Below are 18,651 nucleotides of genomic sequence, written 5' to 3' on the forward strand. Positions count from 1 at the left end.
ACTCACTTACGAAGAAACGGGAAACAACTTGAAAGTCGAGAAACTTTGTGAGGTTTTTCGATGGTTCGCATCGAATCTCTCGGCGGGAAACGGCGATTTAAAGAGACGACGTGGACCGATTTCCGCGTGGAAAGTCCGTACACGGACACGTAAGAACGGTTTGCGGTCTTCGACTAGTCCTCACTGCTTGTATGTTTCGTTTGATGTCCGCTCACGGGTAAACTACGCCGAACAAATCGCGAAACGGCTTCTCGACGACTTTTCCTGCTATCGACAACGCTAAAAATGGAGCTAGCCGACTGAGAAGTTTCCTTTAAGGTCGCGCCGCTGTGTCGCCCTTCCGGATGCCATTCGACGTGACTGCTTAATATCTCTCCGATCGCATTTTGATCGGATACGTGTGCGTTTTACCGATCGAGAACCTGACTCGTTGCCGAACAGATGTATAAATAAAAATGGACGTTGTTCGAATTGTTGGTTAAACGGTGCTGGGTTTCTTTTCGCTGAAAATTCGGATAGACAGACTCAAAGTCTTTTAAAAATTGTTCCTTTTACGTTCGTACAAACGTATTTACACGAGTGAAAACCGGTTAGGTGAGCCATGGATTTCGTCAGAAAAATTCTGTAATTTTGCTTTGCGCCGGAATCAAAGGATGGCAAAATGTGAAACCAGACAGAAGAATTTAAATTCCATTTCCAGGAAAGCTATAGTTGATGTACATTGTGATCATTATTCGCATCGAAATTATACTGTTTAAAACTTTTTAAATACTTTCATGGGTCACAGTAATTTAAAAAATATCTAATAGAAAAAGGAGATAATAAGCAACAATAAATCCAGGACAGTCAGTAATACTTTCCATTTTCAATACAATATTTCCTCGGTGTAATAAGCTTTCAAAACGTAAGCTGAAATGTTCCATAAAATGTAACCATAACATTCTCAATAATACAGTTTACGTTCTTTGAATTCACTTCCAAATCCTTCCGTTTTCGCCAGCTCTTCGTGGGAAAACTAACAATTCCAAGCGAGGATATTAAAATTCCGGCACGCTGGTGTTTATTAATGCATCTGCATATTTATAGATATCGTAAATGCGCGCTGAGAGCAGCTTGTTCAACGCCGGCGGCACGATACCCCTGGGCTCGACGTGCTAAGCAATAGGTCGAAGCTTCTAATTAAAGGTAAATAATCGCGCGGCCAGCTAGCGCATGAATACGAGGCCGTGGGGAGCTCGTTTGCACCCTGCTACGGCCTGGTTTGACACTGGCCGGAGGGTGAACACACAACCGATGACGGGTGACTGTGTTCCGTGGAAACGCGAGCAACACCAGGAAATTTCCTATTCTCTTCCTCCACAAGTCATCCTCTCGTGTCCCTTCGTACTACGATCTGTTTTATATCGCGATAAAAAAAGAAACGCTACGCTAGATATACTATGTGTTTCAGGAAAAAATATTTGATCTTCAACTAGATCGCATTACTCCAATTTGCAACCAGTATTTGACATTGATTCGTTCCATTCTCAAAACAAAAAACCGGTTCGGTGGGCAGAGATGGAGGGAGAAACGGTACGAAATTACGGGGCTCGGTGTTTTTCCCTACCGGAAACGTGCGACGTTATCGCGACGAGTGGGAACCTTGTTCCGGGACCGCGTATTGAAATATTTATTCAGAGTGGCAGTCGGTTCGTTAGACACCGTCGAGCGACACATTGACGCGCCGATCTCGTTATTAAATTTTCATGAATCTGTGGAATGAACTTACAAATGGAAGAAGCAAAAATTCGTTAATTGAGACAAATCGCTGAACAAACCCCTTTACCCCGAAACACATCGGAAACGAAAAATTCGACAAACAATCGAAGAATCGCCGGACGCGAAACGAACGAACGCTGGTATACGAGTACCAAGTATGATATTCACGTGTATGTACACATACGTATGTATAGAGATACATGAACGTAAAATCCAGCTCGTTCGCAGCCTTCGGGTGGCGCTTATTTTTCCGGAACGCTTTGGGGCGGTCGTCAGCTGGCAGTCGACCGGTTATCGGTGGTCGGGCCGCTTCGAGTGGCGACGACCGGTTTCAATTTGCAGGTCAGGTTATTTCGTAGGTTCGAAATGGCGGGCGCACAGCCGCGGTCCGGACCGGCTCTCGCCGGCAATTTGCAATTTCCTGCCAATTCTGCTATCTCGCCCCGATGTACGCGTGTAGCGAGCCGCGTATGGCAACACACACCATATTTCGCCGAGCCTTAATTTAGGAGCGCCGAACTCGCGTTATCCGTGCGCATCGGCCGCTTGCATTACCGGGCCCGGTGTAACCTAATCTCGGTAACGAATTCGGTGAACGTATTTCCCATCGACGATTCCGAATTCGTAGCCGACTACGGGGCTAGAGGCTTTCAACGTGTCCACCCGGCGCCAACGAATTGTCTCTCCTGTAATCAGTCAGAGAGACGAATAAAAGGACGTTAATATATGCAAAACGCGTAATGTTCGGATACTCGAATCCAACGAGTTTCGCGGTCGCAAAGAAACGTGATTTGCTGTTCCATGGAAGGACAAACGTTTGTAGAGATTTCGAAGCAATCAGCGATCCTCTGGTTGGAAGAAATATGTGGAAGTAAATCAATGGACTTTACCCAGTTTTACGATTTCTTTTTGCTTTTTAGGAGAAGAAAAGCGTGATTGTGGCTATGAACGGAATACGGAGTGTTACATTTGTTTTTAACATCAGAGGAATAGTTTGGATAAAAATTGAAAGATGTAGAGAATCTGCCAAACCAATGTGAAATATTTACTGCAGCGACGTTAATGTATTCACATCGGAAATCGCAAAATTTTCGTTGCGAATATTTGACAATCGTCTGACAGATCAAGTATTCATGCGTCACAAAGTAACGGCAGCGAAATGACGTTTTGAAACACGAAATAAATCCATCACGGTAGAAGAGTACATAAATTCGCAGTCTTAGAGGAAATTTTTCGCGTCAATGCGAATGAAAGTATAGAGAATTGTATTTATTCGCTATAGCGCTATTAATCTGCCATCGTGAAATTTTCAATAACCATCGCGAATATTTCACACGGGCCTAGGGAATTGTTCGAACACATTAGGAAATTAAGAAAATTCAAGACGTCATACTTTTAAATTGGGAATCATTTGCATAGAATTCTGTGTAAGTCGCGGAATATAGGTTCGCCGAGGAAAATCTTCCGTGAGCACGTACAAATGGTTAAAGACTAACTCGAAATGCATTTGTGTCGTCTCTCTGAGCAATATCGTGCGAGGATACGTTCCGCACGCCATGGTCCACTAAATTCAGAACAATTGGAAATAATTATAGGTCGTTAATGTCGAGAGAATAATAGCGACTGTATTACGGACTCGCGGGAGAGAGAGAGAGAGAGAGAGAGAGAGGGAGAGAGAGTGGTTGGAGAAGAAAAAAGGGGAGGGAGGAAGGAACTGCAGCGCGGAATTACCTGAAAATGGTTGCCATTGTGTTGAACAACGTTGTAGCATAGTTTTGTTGTGGATCCTCGGCTTAATTCTACGCCGTGCGTTAAGTTCAGATAACAATGTGTTGGTGTGGAAATTCGTATTGGAGATCGTTCGTGTGGATGAAAGCACGAGTCGTGATTTATTTCAAGCTTGATGGGATATAGAATGTATTTTCACGCGTGATATTCAAAGGATGGTGTTCCAAAAAGCTAAAAAATCCATGGAACAAACGAATAAGAAAAATATCCGTTTCTTGGTCGATAACATTTCATTTACATGAAATCGCATTTAATGAAATCGAATGTTGATTACATAGTAAACGATATCGTTTGAAAATAACCGTTTGGTGAATGTAACGCAAGACTCATTCATTACCGGTGCAATCAAGGGCGGAACGATATGCGAGAAACCGGAAGACACGGAGTAGAGTCAGTCCGATCAAAAGCCATGAGCCACTCCGGTCGGATATGAGATTCGATCCCCCTATTCTTCTCCCCTTCTGCGTAGTTCGTCCTCACGGCTCGACGATCAAAATAATAATTACTCGACGTGTCGTTACTTTCGATTTTGTCGCTCGGCTGGACAGCTTTGCGTCGCGTTCGGCGTTGATTATTCGACGCACGAAAGAGCACCTTTGCGCCGGAACTGACCGAGCGTATGCCTCTTTTTAGCCAGTCGATATTAATTAGAACGTTCCGTCGCGAGTGACTGTTCGTTTTCTCGCATCTACGCAAGCGACAGCACTTGATAATAATTACCGCCTCGTCGATCGATCGATCGAATGATCGATAAAATCTTCGTCAAGCGAGACGATCGTTTCGAACTTCCATGGCCAATTTCTTTACTTCGATGTGCGAGAATGGTAATTAAATATATTTATGATGAATAGTTCACAATTAAACTATATAGATACTCGAATTTTCTAAACGTTATGTTAATAAAGTAAAAGCTTTTTCTCTATTTTACCTAACCATTTTTGCACACCCAACTTTGCTTTTTATCAGCTGAAGTTACAACGTGCGAGAAACGAGCGTGAAGCAAAATTTAATCGTTTTTCTCTGTCTTTTTTTTTAGGTAAGCGCTAATTTTCACCGGTTTGGCTATTCTCTGCCAGTGTTTTCCGCAATGACCGCCCCAGGGGGTTGGTCAGGCAACGAGGAGTAACGGATAAGAGGACGGCGGGAATCGCAGGTATTCTAGCAAGCTCCTTTATTTCTAATTGCATTTCGAGTTAATGGAATACGCATAATCGTCCACCAAGTTCGTGGAATTCGAGCGAGATTCTACAAAATTAAGCGCGGTTTTCGCGTGCCCTCTTCCGCCTACGGATCACCAACCCGTCCCTAACGTAACGTGCACATACGAGACGCATTCCTTAGGATACGTACGCGTTTACAATCTTTACGCTTGAGTTTGTCTTGCTTTGTGTACGTTTGTACGTTTTGATCTATTAGACGATGCATCCTAAATAGTTGGATCGTAGGAATGAAGCACATACTCAGGGGTTGGAAAGAGTTAAAGAACTTACTATATACGTTTGAAAATACGTGCTTTGTACATTCTATGTGTAAGACTAAGATTCTTAGGAAAATGAAATAGAGTTCACAAATTTATCTATTAAGCTCGCTATATACGTAGTTGAAACGATCTTTCGTAAATTGCAAGCGACAGGGTGACTCTTTTTCGGAAACAAAAGCGCGATGCTCGAGCCTCGTTTCAATTAGCACCAGTTGCAAAATCGCTCTTTGAAGAGCGTGTAACTTGGAGACTTCGTACCGAATTGTTGCTTTCACAAGGCTCGAGAATATTCCGTGAGCTTCTGGTTTCAACACGGGCATGAATAATAACTGCGAAGATCAATGGGATGCTGCAATTTTGATATTTCAGGGAGACTGTAATCTTCACGGAACGCTGTAAGTGTTTTCGTTAATGCGATGATTAGTATGAATCGCGACTGGAGTAAGACCTCCAGGACCTGACTGAAACGCGAGTTTCTATAGGGTACGAACTTTCCAACATTACGATTCGAGTTAGTTTAATAATTAGATGGAAGGTCGGGAACATTTGAAAAATGTATGAAAGTTTTTCATGGAAGAGGTGAAATTTTTTGAAAATCAGCAAGCATGGGAGAATTATGATTTTGCGACACACGGTTATGAAAGAGTCATGACATGGATAAAATGTGACGCTCGAATTCGATCCGCGAAGTGTGAAATTAGTCGTTGGCCGCTTGACGCTTGTCTACCGCGAAATTTACATTCCTCCATTATCACGTGTCTAAATTTTCAGACTACGTTCGAAGTTCATAGCGACGTCTCATTAGAGTCAGTCATTCCAAAATTAAACGTTCCAAAAACGAATAAACTTTTGCATTTAATTCTAGTGGCCGTCATATACAGATCACGTTTGTCCGAGCAGCGTGTATTTGATTCTGATTTAACGTAATTATAAACGTAACGATATTTCATGTAAACTCTATAATTCATTCGATATTGTTTATCGAAATCCATTAACAATAACCAACGAAAAGGTCCAAACCTTCGTACGCGATTTGCATATTCCGGATGCGCGGATCCATTGTTGTTTCGAAACAAGTATATGGAAGCTATCATATGACCATGCACTTCCAAACACGTAGCTGGCCTTTTCCGGTTCGTAACGATGGCTACTTGTGCGGCCATTTTCCGACAGATTCGTATTTCATTGGTGCGCACCGAATTTCGATGTTCCTTTTCAGCGGTGCTATAAATACACTCTCCAAGGGGAACAAAGAAACATGGCGTCGCTTCCGGCGCGTCCTTCGCGAACCCTATTAGAAAAGTCGCAAACGATAAATTTTCAAGACTGCATCGAGTGCAAATTTTCTTCTTCCTTCGTCGTTTTATACATTTTATCTTTCTCTCTTTATACTTGCATATTTCTGTAGAGTATTTTGTGATCTTTCGCTACTTCGTACCGTTCTTATCGTAAAAAATAAAAAGGCAGACTTTTGTTATTCGAAGAACCACGGCAATCCGATCTCATAGTACGCAAGTATAGTGGTACGCACAATGGTATACGCAATGATACATGGCAGAGATTCTACGATCGAGCGTGCGAGAAGATAAACCGAGTCTAAGAGCACCTTTCCTTTCAGCGGATGTGTTTAACGTACAAACGGCGAATCCACGTTATCTTTCGCCCCCTTTTCTTCCAAGTTAAACATTTACAACCGGAGAAGGAACGCAAACGACCATGGATGAACGCCTGCTCATTTCTTTGCCACTCTCGTATCGACGAGCGCACGTGGCCATGACTAAGAATCGCCTCCTTTCCGAGATTTTCATTGCTGTGTATCAGTGCGAAACTGTAATTTTCCTCTTCGTATGTTGCTACACGGGTATTAAGGGCGATAACGGGTGTTCCGCCGGATAAAAGGAACGATCGTTCGCTTTGATACTGAGCCAAGCCTGTATCTGAATCAAAGATCATTCGTGCATTGGTTTTACCAATGGGTCTTTGGACGAGGACTTACAAATGATTCTAATTTTAACTTCACCGCTTTCTACGTCATTTAAATTGAAACGGTAATTGATTTTAGCCCGGAATATCGAAAATCGATCGGTTAACCTTTCAGTGGCGGACGCTTAATTTTATTTCGATCGTGGCATTTCTTGCAGTAGCTAAAATGTATTGACCAACAGATAATGTACAAAAGTAATTTATAGCAGATCAGTGGCCAAGCTCGATGCAAAATTAACCGCGTTTAAAGAAAAACTTCATCGATTTCAGCACCATTAAAACGATAGCATCACGGATTCACTGATCCATAAAACATGCAGGTGCGCATCAAAAAATTACGACACGCCTCTCTATGAATTCGCATCTCTCGCGTACCATTTATATTCATCGAATCGTTCTTACGGACTCCCTGTGACCCCGGATATCCTATATATCGCGCTACGTAACCTGCAAAAAACACGGAAAGAAAGAAACGGAAAGAGGGGGAAGAAAAAAAAAAGAAACGATAGGTCTTCGGAAAAAACGCGGAAACTGCACCACATTTTTTGCAGCGGCGTTATGCAACGATACTGCGAACAGATTGGTGAGCATTTGCAGGCCTTGCCAAGCAGCTTCTTCCTCGCAGGAAAAACGGGCACAAATTACTCGCCACTTTTGCATAAGCGTAGACGTTTCGCCGCGCTGTTTGCTCGCTAGGACCATTTGGTTAAAAGCACACGGTGCGGCCACGTGCACACCCCTGAATTTCAACTTAATTGCGTTAAAGGTTACAGAATATACGGCGCTCTCCTTTGAATTTACCGTGCTTTCCCATATTCCGACTGCACGCACCCGATCCAGGTTTCCCCGGGACTCGGCTGCTTTACCGTATCCGGAGATTTACAGCGGTCAGTCGAGGGATTAAACAAGGACAATGTTGTTTTTCCTTCGTCCGAGAATCGTGGACTGGTTCCACGTATTTTCGCCGGTTCTCAACGAGTTATGGCTCGCGCGATGTTTCTTGTGGTCGACGCGGGAAATTTGGAATTTATGCGACGCAAGATAGCTGCTGGTTACGCATATTCCGTGGATTACGTCGAGGAAAAAGGGAATTTTTGCGATAACGGTCGGATTTGGATAGAAATTAGACAGCCAAACCTGGCAGACACGCGCGAAATGAACCGTAAGCACTCTCATTCGCTCTGGATCGGAGGAAATTGTTCCTGGGCACCTTCGCGTGAGTTTCTTCTAAGGATTTTCGGTGAACACGAGAGGAAACTGGAACGAGGAGGTGGGGAAACGAAATGGTCCAGAAAGCCATGACTTCGTGCCGCCCTTTCAAAAGTGGCTGCTGAAAGTGGCACTCTTTCAGTAGAAGTTTAGCGGTACTTCCTCTCGAGTCTCCGGTACTTTCTCGTTCGATTTAGGAAGAATCGTTTTTAATTAAACTCGACAAAATGTGTATGAACTGGTTCTACAGTGATTTTGTAGCGCGAAAAACCGTGACAAAGTTGAATTTAGCGAGGCTAATCGATGCTAACGATGCTTTAATCGCGCGACCGTCGACGCGCGTTTTCCTCTCTCGCTTTTTGCCGCTTCCATCGGCTGACGGAGAATTTTGGCACGGTGAACGAGAATCGGCGAAGCTGGATCCGGCGGATACATTGATCCGACGATGTTCCAAATAACGGGTCGGAAGCGCGCGAGATCGTCCTCTATTTTTCCACCGGGAACGATAAATTAAAATTAGCACGCGAGATCGTTTGGTAGGCCAGAATACGGTAAAAAGGAGGGTCGGAACCGACACGGTGTTATTTATACCTCGACGTGCACACTCGATCGTTCCGCTTTTTTCCCCCCACCTCTGAAACCGAAGGGGTCAATCAGTGCTTATCGATCGATTTAATTCAGTCGACGAGCGGAAATCGGCCGCTGGAATCGCTGTTTATTAAATTATCGTCGAATTAAACGGTCCATCCAGTGGAACAAGCTACAAACGTGTAAATTGTTGGAAATTAATCAAAGTGTCAAAGAGTAGTTTTAAAATTAATTTTCATATGTTAATTTTTTTATGTAAAATGTAGACTGTGCTTTCTAAGTCGAACTTCAGTTACTCTATAAATAATTAAAATAAATCTCTATCGAAATTTAAAATTCTTAATACAAGAGAAAGGCAAAATAGTAGCTGTTGTTCTTTTTTTGTACACTAGACGATAATTATCAGCAACGATCAATTTTTTCTCATTTTGTAGGATTTTTTATTTTTTTCTATTAAATTAGATGCACCATTAAATCGTTTGCCATTCATAAAGTGTATAAACAATTTCATATTCTAAACTCACGGCGCAGGAGTTGAGCCCCGAGGTGTCTGATTATGGGTTTCCCATTCCACTGGCGGGCTGACGCCTCGATGTAACAACAATTAGCGCGCACGTATTCCATCGTCTTTCTTGCTCGAGTTCGCAAATTTAACGTCGTCTTAGGAGGAGCCGCTCTCAAACATATTAGAAAATTAGCGTGCCCTGGCTGGCAACGGCTTTTCATTTTCCTCTCATTAAGCTCGCATAATTACGCGAGGACGGCGGCAATCTTGTCTTCCGTGTGCACACGGAAACCCGCTTAAGGATACCGCGTGCTTGCGAGTCGTAATAACACAAGGAATTAGAAGTTAATAGCCACGGACGTTCTTACGACATTTTAAATTGCACGGTACCTTTTTCGTGGTTGGTTAATTGCATCGAATCTCCGTGACAAACTGAAAATTCTTGGAATCTTTATTCATCCACCGATTTAAGTTTCCATGAATGGTTAATTTGAAGCAAATGAGGGTTTCATTGAAAACAAGTGATTTTACAGGGAAGTATGCTCTGAGATTAGATTATGAAAATGTAAATGGTTCTAGAATCTCAGAATCCATTGTTTTTACATTTGGAATTATAACAGTGAATTTCTGAAATTAAATCACAAGATCTTTCTTAGCCGTAGAAAGCAGTCATGCGCAAATTTTATTCTCTATTATTCATCGTTTCTATATTACATGTAACTCGCTAATTCTGCAACACCATATCAGAAATACGCGCCAATCCTGCGTAAAGCCAGTAAACAAGCCTGTGTATACGCATAAAGGCTCGACAAATGTACAAGATCATAGACACGGTGCAGTGTCGCAGACAGTGTAATCTCAGTGCGTTTCGTTCTCAGCGAAGCTGAACACTCGTAAACATTCTCGACAGCCGGTCCGCTCGCAGCGAGCGCGCGATATACGCGTCGACCCTTGCGGCATAAAGCACCGTTGCGTTGTCTCGGCAAGGCTGCCGGGCCAACGTAATTTTTCTCACTTTGCAACTTGCCCCGTAAATAATAGCGACGCGCGACTCGACCGCCTCCACGGCGACTCCACCTCTCTTACTCTTTCTCGTTCTCTCCTTCCATCTTTCACCCTCTTGTTCTTCCCGGTTCACCCTCCAGCTCTCAAGCCCTCCCTCTTGGCGCACTCGTAGAAACTGCATCGTAATCCCGGCGTACTCGTAAGTTGGCAACTCGAAGCGAGAACTCCTACGTCCTACGTTACAATTTGCCCTTCGGCGACCGTTCCATTCCGAGCAGCAGTCCTGCCTTTGATATTTATGGTAATGCGACGCCGGGGCCTATCAGTCCCGATATTCCGGCGAAATCGGGTGACCGCGATGGACCGGGACGCGCTTCCGATCCGGAAAAGAGATAACTTCGGTTATCGAGCGAAATGAAATGCTAGCCGACGAATTTCGAACTCCACCGGACGCGTTTCACCCTCCACCCTCGTTCTGATCACCGTTCTTAGTTCCTCTCGTGTTCTGTTTTCTTTTGTATTCGTTTTATTGCCTGCCAACGTGACAGGGGTGAAACTCGAATTTGCATCGATCAGGGGAAACGGCAACCTGCAGGGCTCGCGGATTCACTGAACGGAACAGTGATTGGTAGATTATTTCTGATGGATTCGCCTTGTGAAAGGAGTAACTTGGCTTGTTCGATCGAAAGGATCGAAGTTAGTTTCTTCGTTTCTTCGTATCTAAAATTGATACAATTTTCAATAATTTTTATGTTAACAACTATGACTTTCTATCTTTCATTAGTTACGTGTCGTAAAATTTAGATGGTTTTTGATAAAATTGGTCCAGGAAACGCGTTCAGAATCCGAATTATATCTATTAAAGTTGATCCATGGAGTCTAATAAAAATATCAGATACACTGCTTTGGAATGTAAGGCGATCCTTATGTAACAAGTTCGACAAACGATAACACAGGTAACATTACGTTGCCCGATCGCATACACGGGTCACGGGTTATGTTTAACCGTAAGTCAATTCTCAGACGCGGGACTGGCTCGAACGTAGCCAGATGCACGTAATAGCGGCATTTCCGCTGAAATTGTGCTGTGGATAGCGTCGACGGTGCAGATCTAAGCGGCCATTAAAGCCGGTGCCGCCGGTCAAAGATTGTCGCGACGAAAGACGAATCGAAGATCGAAGAAGCAATAACTTTGTATTATGGAGTTTCGTTGTATGAAGTAGTCGCAAAAATTTTCTACGTAACGAAATCGTAACCATTGGTCGGAAACGTGGATGAAAGGCAGCTGCACTATAACATTACAGAATTAATAAATTCGATAAAATCACTCTTGAAATTTTCGAGTTTTCCCGCGAAGAAAATAACGCACCATTCGAAACATATATAAATATACGTATAAACTTTCTCGTCGAGAGGAAAATAACCGAAAAAGATGTACGGAAATGTAGCAGACATGCAAAAAAAGAAACCGACTAGATGGCGAGAAGCCGGCCGATAGGCGTGAAAATTCGACGCGAAGGGTGGCGAGAACGAGGATAAGCCAATGCCGGATAAATCCGCGAAAACGCCGGCTTCGCGCGTCAATTACCCGTGCGTTTATAAAATATTTTTCGTTCGGGAGAACTGGCGGAACACGGAGGATGCCAATCAAGCCGGTCGGACGTTGGCATTCATCTGTCAGCGGCGGATAATCCAGAGACCGCAGAACTCTACGGTGCTCGAAGCCTCTCATCGGTACCACCCTTCGTCCACTCCCGCCTCCGTGTTTGTCAGCAGGCCTTCGTTGCCATGAAAAATGCATTTGGCGCAAGGGGTTCACCCTGTATGTGCGCGGACCGCTCGCTGTCTCGCGTGTACTCGAACAGCTGATTGAAATTACACGCGAACGATCGCACCGCCTCTTCCGCTTGAATTCTCCGGCTAGTAAGGGTGAAACCACCGATGGATTCTAGGAATTCTGCACGAAAAGGCGGGCCAACTGTGTTATTCTACATTGTACTATACAGATCTAAAGAGAAAGGTATCACAGGAATACTAGTTTTATTTATCAGGATACATAATTAGTAGATGGCGGATATTTATGAAAATTCCTATTTTTATTAACGCGAATAAAGAGGTGAAACCTAAACAGAGATTTGTTGCAATTACTAAATATTATCAAGTACTGGGTCTTGGACATTTTACGGACCATAAATCGTTGCAAGTTACAATCGATCGTTTTCTCTCCAGCTGTACACTATGCAGAAGTCAAGCGTGATTTTTTATGCTTGTTCGCGCAAAGTTTCTTTGTCCATAAAAGCCTCCTTCGAATGTTCTTCTCTTGGGAGACTTGCATTTGGAAGGGTGAAAATATCGAGCGGATTTCTCCTGGAACGATATTGTTGCAGATACTTCGGCTCGTTCCGTATGTGCATATTTATTTATCGTTACGTCGCGCTCGTGACTGGTAAATGATTCGCACGGTATGCAATTTTTATTGCACTCACGTTGGATACTTATGGAAATCGAAGTTTACATGGTATTTCGGAAAAGTGTGCGTTCGAACTTGAATTTTAAACTGCAATTACATTATTCAAATGTTCCACGAAATCAGTTTCCTGTCTTTGAGGCAGGAACCAGTTGAACTGGTAGAATTCAGGCCGCCACGTGCAGCTCGCTACATTGGCTGAAGTAATTCGTAGCCAAGCGGATATCCGAGGGATCTCGTGAGAGCAGCGGCGTTCGTACGATTCTCCACGAGGTGAAATGCGAGTGTTTCAGCCCGTACATACGGAAGGAACGATTCACGCGTGAAAATAGCCCAGAGTGGCTCCTTCAGAGCCGTTCCTGCGCTTTTGTTCTCAGCCGATCCCGCTTTTCCACGAGCCTTTCCGCGCCGCGGAAGACGAAGTGCTCGTTGCCAAGTGAGCTCCTTCTCTCTGGCTCCGACCCGCTTTCTCCACGATCCCGAAACGTCCCGGGTACGGGCTCTCTCTCTCTCTCTCTCTCTCTCTCTCTCTCTTTCTCTTTCTCTCGCTCTGTGCTTAGCGGTGGTAAAGAAGGATCTGGAAGTCCCGCGGGAACTGGCGAATTTCCGGGTCAAGGAAGCCAGAATTGCTATCGTCTTAGGGACAGAAAGGGCCCGGGATTATAGGTTCAACGGATCCGACTGAATCCCCCGGTCGTCTACTCCCGGTTGAAACTTTAAAGACAAGAGGCTCCGATGGTCTGGAGTAATTCGACGTTTGATTTACCGGCGGATGCTTCCGGTTTTTTCGCGAGTCGATTGCTCATTTTCGGTTTCTTCGATGGAATTTTACATTGAAATCCAGCAGTCAAGAGGACTTGGAATTCTTAATTGAGGAAACTTAAGGAAAGAGAAAAGAAAAGGAACGTTCACATTATCGAAAATTAATGCAAGAACCTTTTCTTTGGGGAATGGGATTTCTTTGTTCAGCTAGAATGGCACGAAGAAGAAGAATAACATTAGATACCGTAGGGCTCTTTTATTTTAGATCCACGACCCCTAGACTCGCTAGATATAGAAGTTTCCCGCGATTTATTTCACTTCCAGGTCAGAAGAGCTGAAACTATCTTAGGGGCTCTTGAGGGTTCGGGATTAGATTTAATAGATCCAGGCGAACTGGCGCTTTCTCTATACGGGGTTATGTCCAAAGATAGACACCAGTGACGCAGAGAATCGCGAGATTGCCAATATGGTCGTCCACCGCTCTGTTCCTCGTAGTCCAAGGTACAATCAGAACGACGAATCTCGTGCTGTTCTCGCGTCATTTATTCCTCGGGCAAAGCGTTCTTCTCTGATCCTTCTTGATCCCCGACAGTTCCCGTTCTTTTCTTGGAAACTTCGATATTAAACGCGGTCAAGTGTGGATAACGAGACTATCAGCAGGATGGTACAACGATCATTTTCATTAGCGTCGCTCAGGTGCTTCGCCGAAATTTTTTTAATTTAGAAATTCCCTTGAGATTGCAACGAGAGGAACGAGATCGACGTTAAAGTAATCGTTTCGTGGAAAACGTTCGAGCTTCACCGTTAACTTATAGCTTAACTTAGTCAAGCTATGAAGTTGTAAGTGACTGGCAGAGAAGATTCGCGGCTTAGAAGGGTGCGAAATCTCTTTGATCTTATTATGCCACGGAGCTTATGTAAATAGTTTTAATGAGGAATGTTTGGTATCCGAGCGAATCCGCTTTCCGACACGTCGATGCAACTGCATGCGACATCATCCACCTCGTTCACGTCACGTTCCACGACGCTGAAACCAATCTTTTGTTCCAGCGTTCCGCCCTGAAAATACTATCTAGAATACTTCACTTCAACCATACTTTTCAATAACCATTTATCAAACTCCTCCAAAAATTATCGAATAAAAATCTGTGACTGCTGACAAACGACTATTCACATCGAAAAACAAAGGAATCACTAAATACGACACATTTTGCGCGGATATTTCACAGACGAGTTTCGGATTCTTTCTCTCTGGTGAAGGATAAATTGGACGATATCGGGAACGCTCACATTTCACGGTTCCAGGGGTACAGACAGGGGCGAGTGGTATTTTCCAGCGTTATCTACGAACGGTCGAAGGCAGGATTAAAAAGTCAGAGCTGCCACGAGAAGAATCCTGCCATCGAATTCCGCGAGACAGGCCCTCCGGCATGGGTTTCGCTCCTTCTTTCTCTTTTCACCTCGTTTTTTACCTTTTTTACAACTCTTCAACGTCACCAACGCCCGATAAACATTCCCCGACGCGATTCTACAATCGCATCGAGCGTAAGAAATGGAAAGTCATAAGTCTACACGAAAGCGATCGATCGTGCCGACTGTTTCCCGCGGCATTCAGCCGCTGTCGTATCCAGAAACCGACGAATCGACCAAGTCGACCCCGCGAAATTGTCGACCGTGGGCGACATTCGAAGTAGTCCTGGCTCGCGTGAATATGGAACAGGAACGCGGAGGGTCGAACTTTGCTAAAGCACGCCGCCATGCATATGCATGTCGCGAGTTTTATTAATTGTCCGCGGAAGTCGAATTGGTGAAGTTCGGGCGAATTTATGCTGGCGTTCGTTTTTTCGTTTTCGATGAAACAAGTTTAATATTGAATAAGATATTTAGAAAATAAAGCTACATCGTATATAGATGAGAATGTGTCATGTTGAGTTTTCATGTTATTCGGGTGAAAGAGCGGATACGTTTAGGAATATTTCTCGTAAGAATTGGTAATTAAACGTCTCGAAAGTTTGATAGTTTAGAGTTACGATTCCTTTAATGGTTTAGCTAAATCTTACGTATGGATCGTAAGTTATGGAATACAACCGTTATGGCACAGGTTACAGCTCGTTGTGGTAGGTCATACGGTTCCATTTGCCGACCGTTCGAACGCTTTGCATCGTTACTGTACGTTCCACGTAACCGTATATGATGAACTAATCCTCGAACAGATTAACCTGAACTCAAGTACTCTGCTATTATGATAGATTTTCCCATGGAAACCCGTTTTTATCGTTCAGAACCAGGAAATTGCATTTACATTGCAGGGTTGTTGCCTCAAGTATAATGGATTGATCGCAGCTCAGGAATTTTCATCGCGATCTGCTCATTATTTATATTCAAAACTTCGCATTTGAATTAAATATCGAAGTTTTAAATCTATAATTTTTTAAATTTTGGAACGTTTGAAGTTTCAAATTCAGTTTTTAATTTAGTTTTTAATTGTTCAAAATTTCAATTTTTCAAATACATAACATTTCAAAGGTTTGAACTTAAATAAGCAGTTAATGGTTCTTTATCGTTTCTTTCCCTGATAATATCTCTCGCGCAACTTTCTCATACATTTTCGCGAAATTTCAAAAAGACTAGTTGCCTTCCGACCGTCGATATAAAACACATTTCAAGGTTGCTCCTCGCCGAGAAGCCGATGAAACTTCCGGCGTCAGGGCATTGTTCGAACAAGTTTCTCATCCGATTAGTCACAAGTCAATTCACATCGTGAAATTTCTAGAGGAAGATAAACTTTTAATATAAGCGCTGTGCCGCCGGCTACGATGCTATATATCATTTATAAGTTGGAATACCCTAATAGGGGGGGGGGGGTGAAGTCACAGAGTGCAACGTGGTGCTGTACAAGGGGCTACTTAAAACTTTTTAAAACGTTCTCCAGGTGACGTTATGGTTCAATTATTTCCGTTTCCTCTTTCCAGACCGCCGATAGAAATTGCACCAGAGAATATTTTGTGACTTTCCTATCTTTTTTTAACAAATATGCTTTAAATATACTTGAAACTTTAAACACTCGACATTTTTAAATTAACCAAAGCTCTCTAGTCGAACAATTTCCATTCGAACATTCTCTGACTCATTGAAATAACATGGGGGTCTGTCTTCTTTTTATCCATAGACCGCCTCGAAGTAAAAACTAAAATAAACACGACGAAATCCTACGAAGCAAATTGGTTTAACGGCAATACCCCGCTCTTTTTCTAACTGTTCTCCAAGAAACAGGGAAACGAGAGAGGAAAAAAAGAACGATTGAAACACGACGAGTCCACGTGAAACTTCTCCTCGGTTGAAAGTTTTCAAGGGAGAGCGACGCGTAACACGCGAGAAACATGGGAACGAGTCGCGTTACGCGCGAGGGGTTGCTCGAAACGTCCGCAGTTCTGCGATTCCATCGCGTGTACGCCGAGGGGTTCGCTTAAACTAACCTGGGAATTGGATTAGAGCCGGGCCTGGACGGTCGTAATTCCCGGAAAAACAACCAACGACTCGAAGCTTTCGTGGCTCGATCGTTTAGCTCGTAACCGTGGCTTGCCTGTGATTAATGCAATAAATATCTGTAACTGGACGTATCCGCGTAATGCGAGCTTCTCCCTTGCGATGGAACGTCTTCCTTCACGTAGTGCACGACCATTTCTTTCTTTTTCTTCCAACTTTTCTTCCCTTTTTTCTTCGGAACGCGGAAGTTACCATCGTCGAGATTTATCGACGCGTTAATTTTGACAAATGGATACATTATTTTGTGATAAATTCCTCGTACACCGGCGTGTACGCGCACGTATTCGCGATACATAGATACAACATGTTTGTTTTCGAAAAATTTTTCTGTCAAACGAACAGGGCGATCCTTCATAACGGGCGACACCGGCGAAGATAAATGCGATTACTGACAGGTACAAATGTCCCTTACGTTTACACACTAGACGCTATATTTTTCTTCTCTCTCTCTCTCCCTCTCTCCCTCTCTCTCCCTGTTTCTATTTTTTGGTTTTTCATCTAGGAAGGGCACTCCTTCTCGACCCTGCCCCTCGTTATTTGTCGTTACGTCGCTGGAATTTCATTGCCGCGTAATTTATGACGTTCGTCTGGCTATTAACCGCCTTTACCACTGCACGCGTCGCTAATTTCAAGCATGAAAAGATTTCAGTCGAAGACTAATTTTCGCGGAACAGAAAACGACTTGAAGCATTTTGATGGTTTAATAAGAAGAGTGATATAACTAAGAATACTAAATTTTCTTTTTTTTCAAGTTAGCTATTAGTCTTATAAAATAGTAATATGCTAATCTTAATAAATGACTCATTCTTATACTGAATTTTTACGGACACTTCAAAATTGAAAGTTTTAAGATACATTTCTCTTCTTCCATTTAATTTCCTTAAAAAAAGCATAAATTCTTCTTACTTAAGATGCTGAGAGACGTCAATTCTAGGCGTCTCCGCTAGGATTTATCTTCCTCTGGCAACGAGCAGTCGCTAAACTCGGTTGAGGTCTAACGTACATGCCCTTCGGGCACTACGAAAGGGTTTCGACTCGAGGCTGTCGCAATCGATCGTCCGAATTACGAGGGATATATCGATAAGGACGAAGAAAGGGGAGCCTGGTCGGCGCCAGATCTTCTGCAGCCGGCAGGTGGATAATGCCGCGTGTACACGCGATTCTATCGATTTCATATTCGCACAATGGCGGCGACGGTGGCGGCGGCAGCGACGCCGGTGTAAGAGGCGGCGCGCCATTCACCGGCGCTGATGAGAACAAGCGGCCTCGTAAGGGCTGGAAAGTAAAAGTCCACGACTGCGCGGTCTACTCCCGTACGCGCCAGCCGGCTGAAAGCCGAACGACTTTCGACGTGCCAGCTCGTCGTGAATGAGCCGACCTAACCTCGAAACCACGGGGACGCGATCGGGATATTCCGTTCGTCTTCGTTTCTCCCAGTTTTCCTTCCGTAATACGACCGTACCTGCCATCCCGTTTACGCTACGATTATCAATAAATATACTTTTTATAATTTTATTATTTTTGGGAATATTTGGGGATATTGAATAAAATAAAATTTTT

At 43.6% G+C, this 18,651-nt stretch overlaps 1 protein-coding gene across 3 annotated transcripts in view; it reads left to right on the forward strand.

Annotated features, from left to right (window-relative positions):
• LOC138178073 (Krueppel-like factor 6) overlaps window positions 1-18,651 on the forward strand; it is a 275,863-nt gene that overhangs the window by 171,648 nt on the left and 85,564 nt on the right. Inside the window, exon 1 of one of the 3 annotated variants that reach the window (XM_069109546.1) lies at window positions 4,594-4,699. The exons of the other annotated variants lie outside the window; for them this stretch is intronic. The gene's annotated coding sequence lies outside the window, so the exon portion shown is untranslated. Of the gene's footprint in view, window positions 1-4,593; window positions 4,700-18,651 lie in introns of those variants that run through there. 3 annotated transcript variants of the gene reach the window in all.

This window comes from Bombus flavifrons, chromosome 1 (genome assembly GCF_040668555.2).
Source record: "Bombus flavifrons isolate JBK064 chromosome 1, iyBomFlav1_principal, whole genome shotgun sequence".
Classification (NCBI taxonomy): Eukaryota; Metazoa; Arthropoda; class Insecta; order Hymenoptera; family Apidae; genus Bombus; species Bombus flavifrons.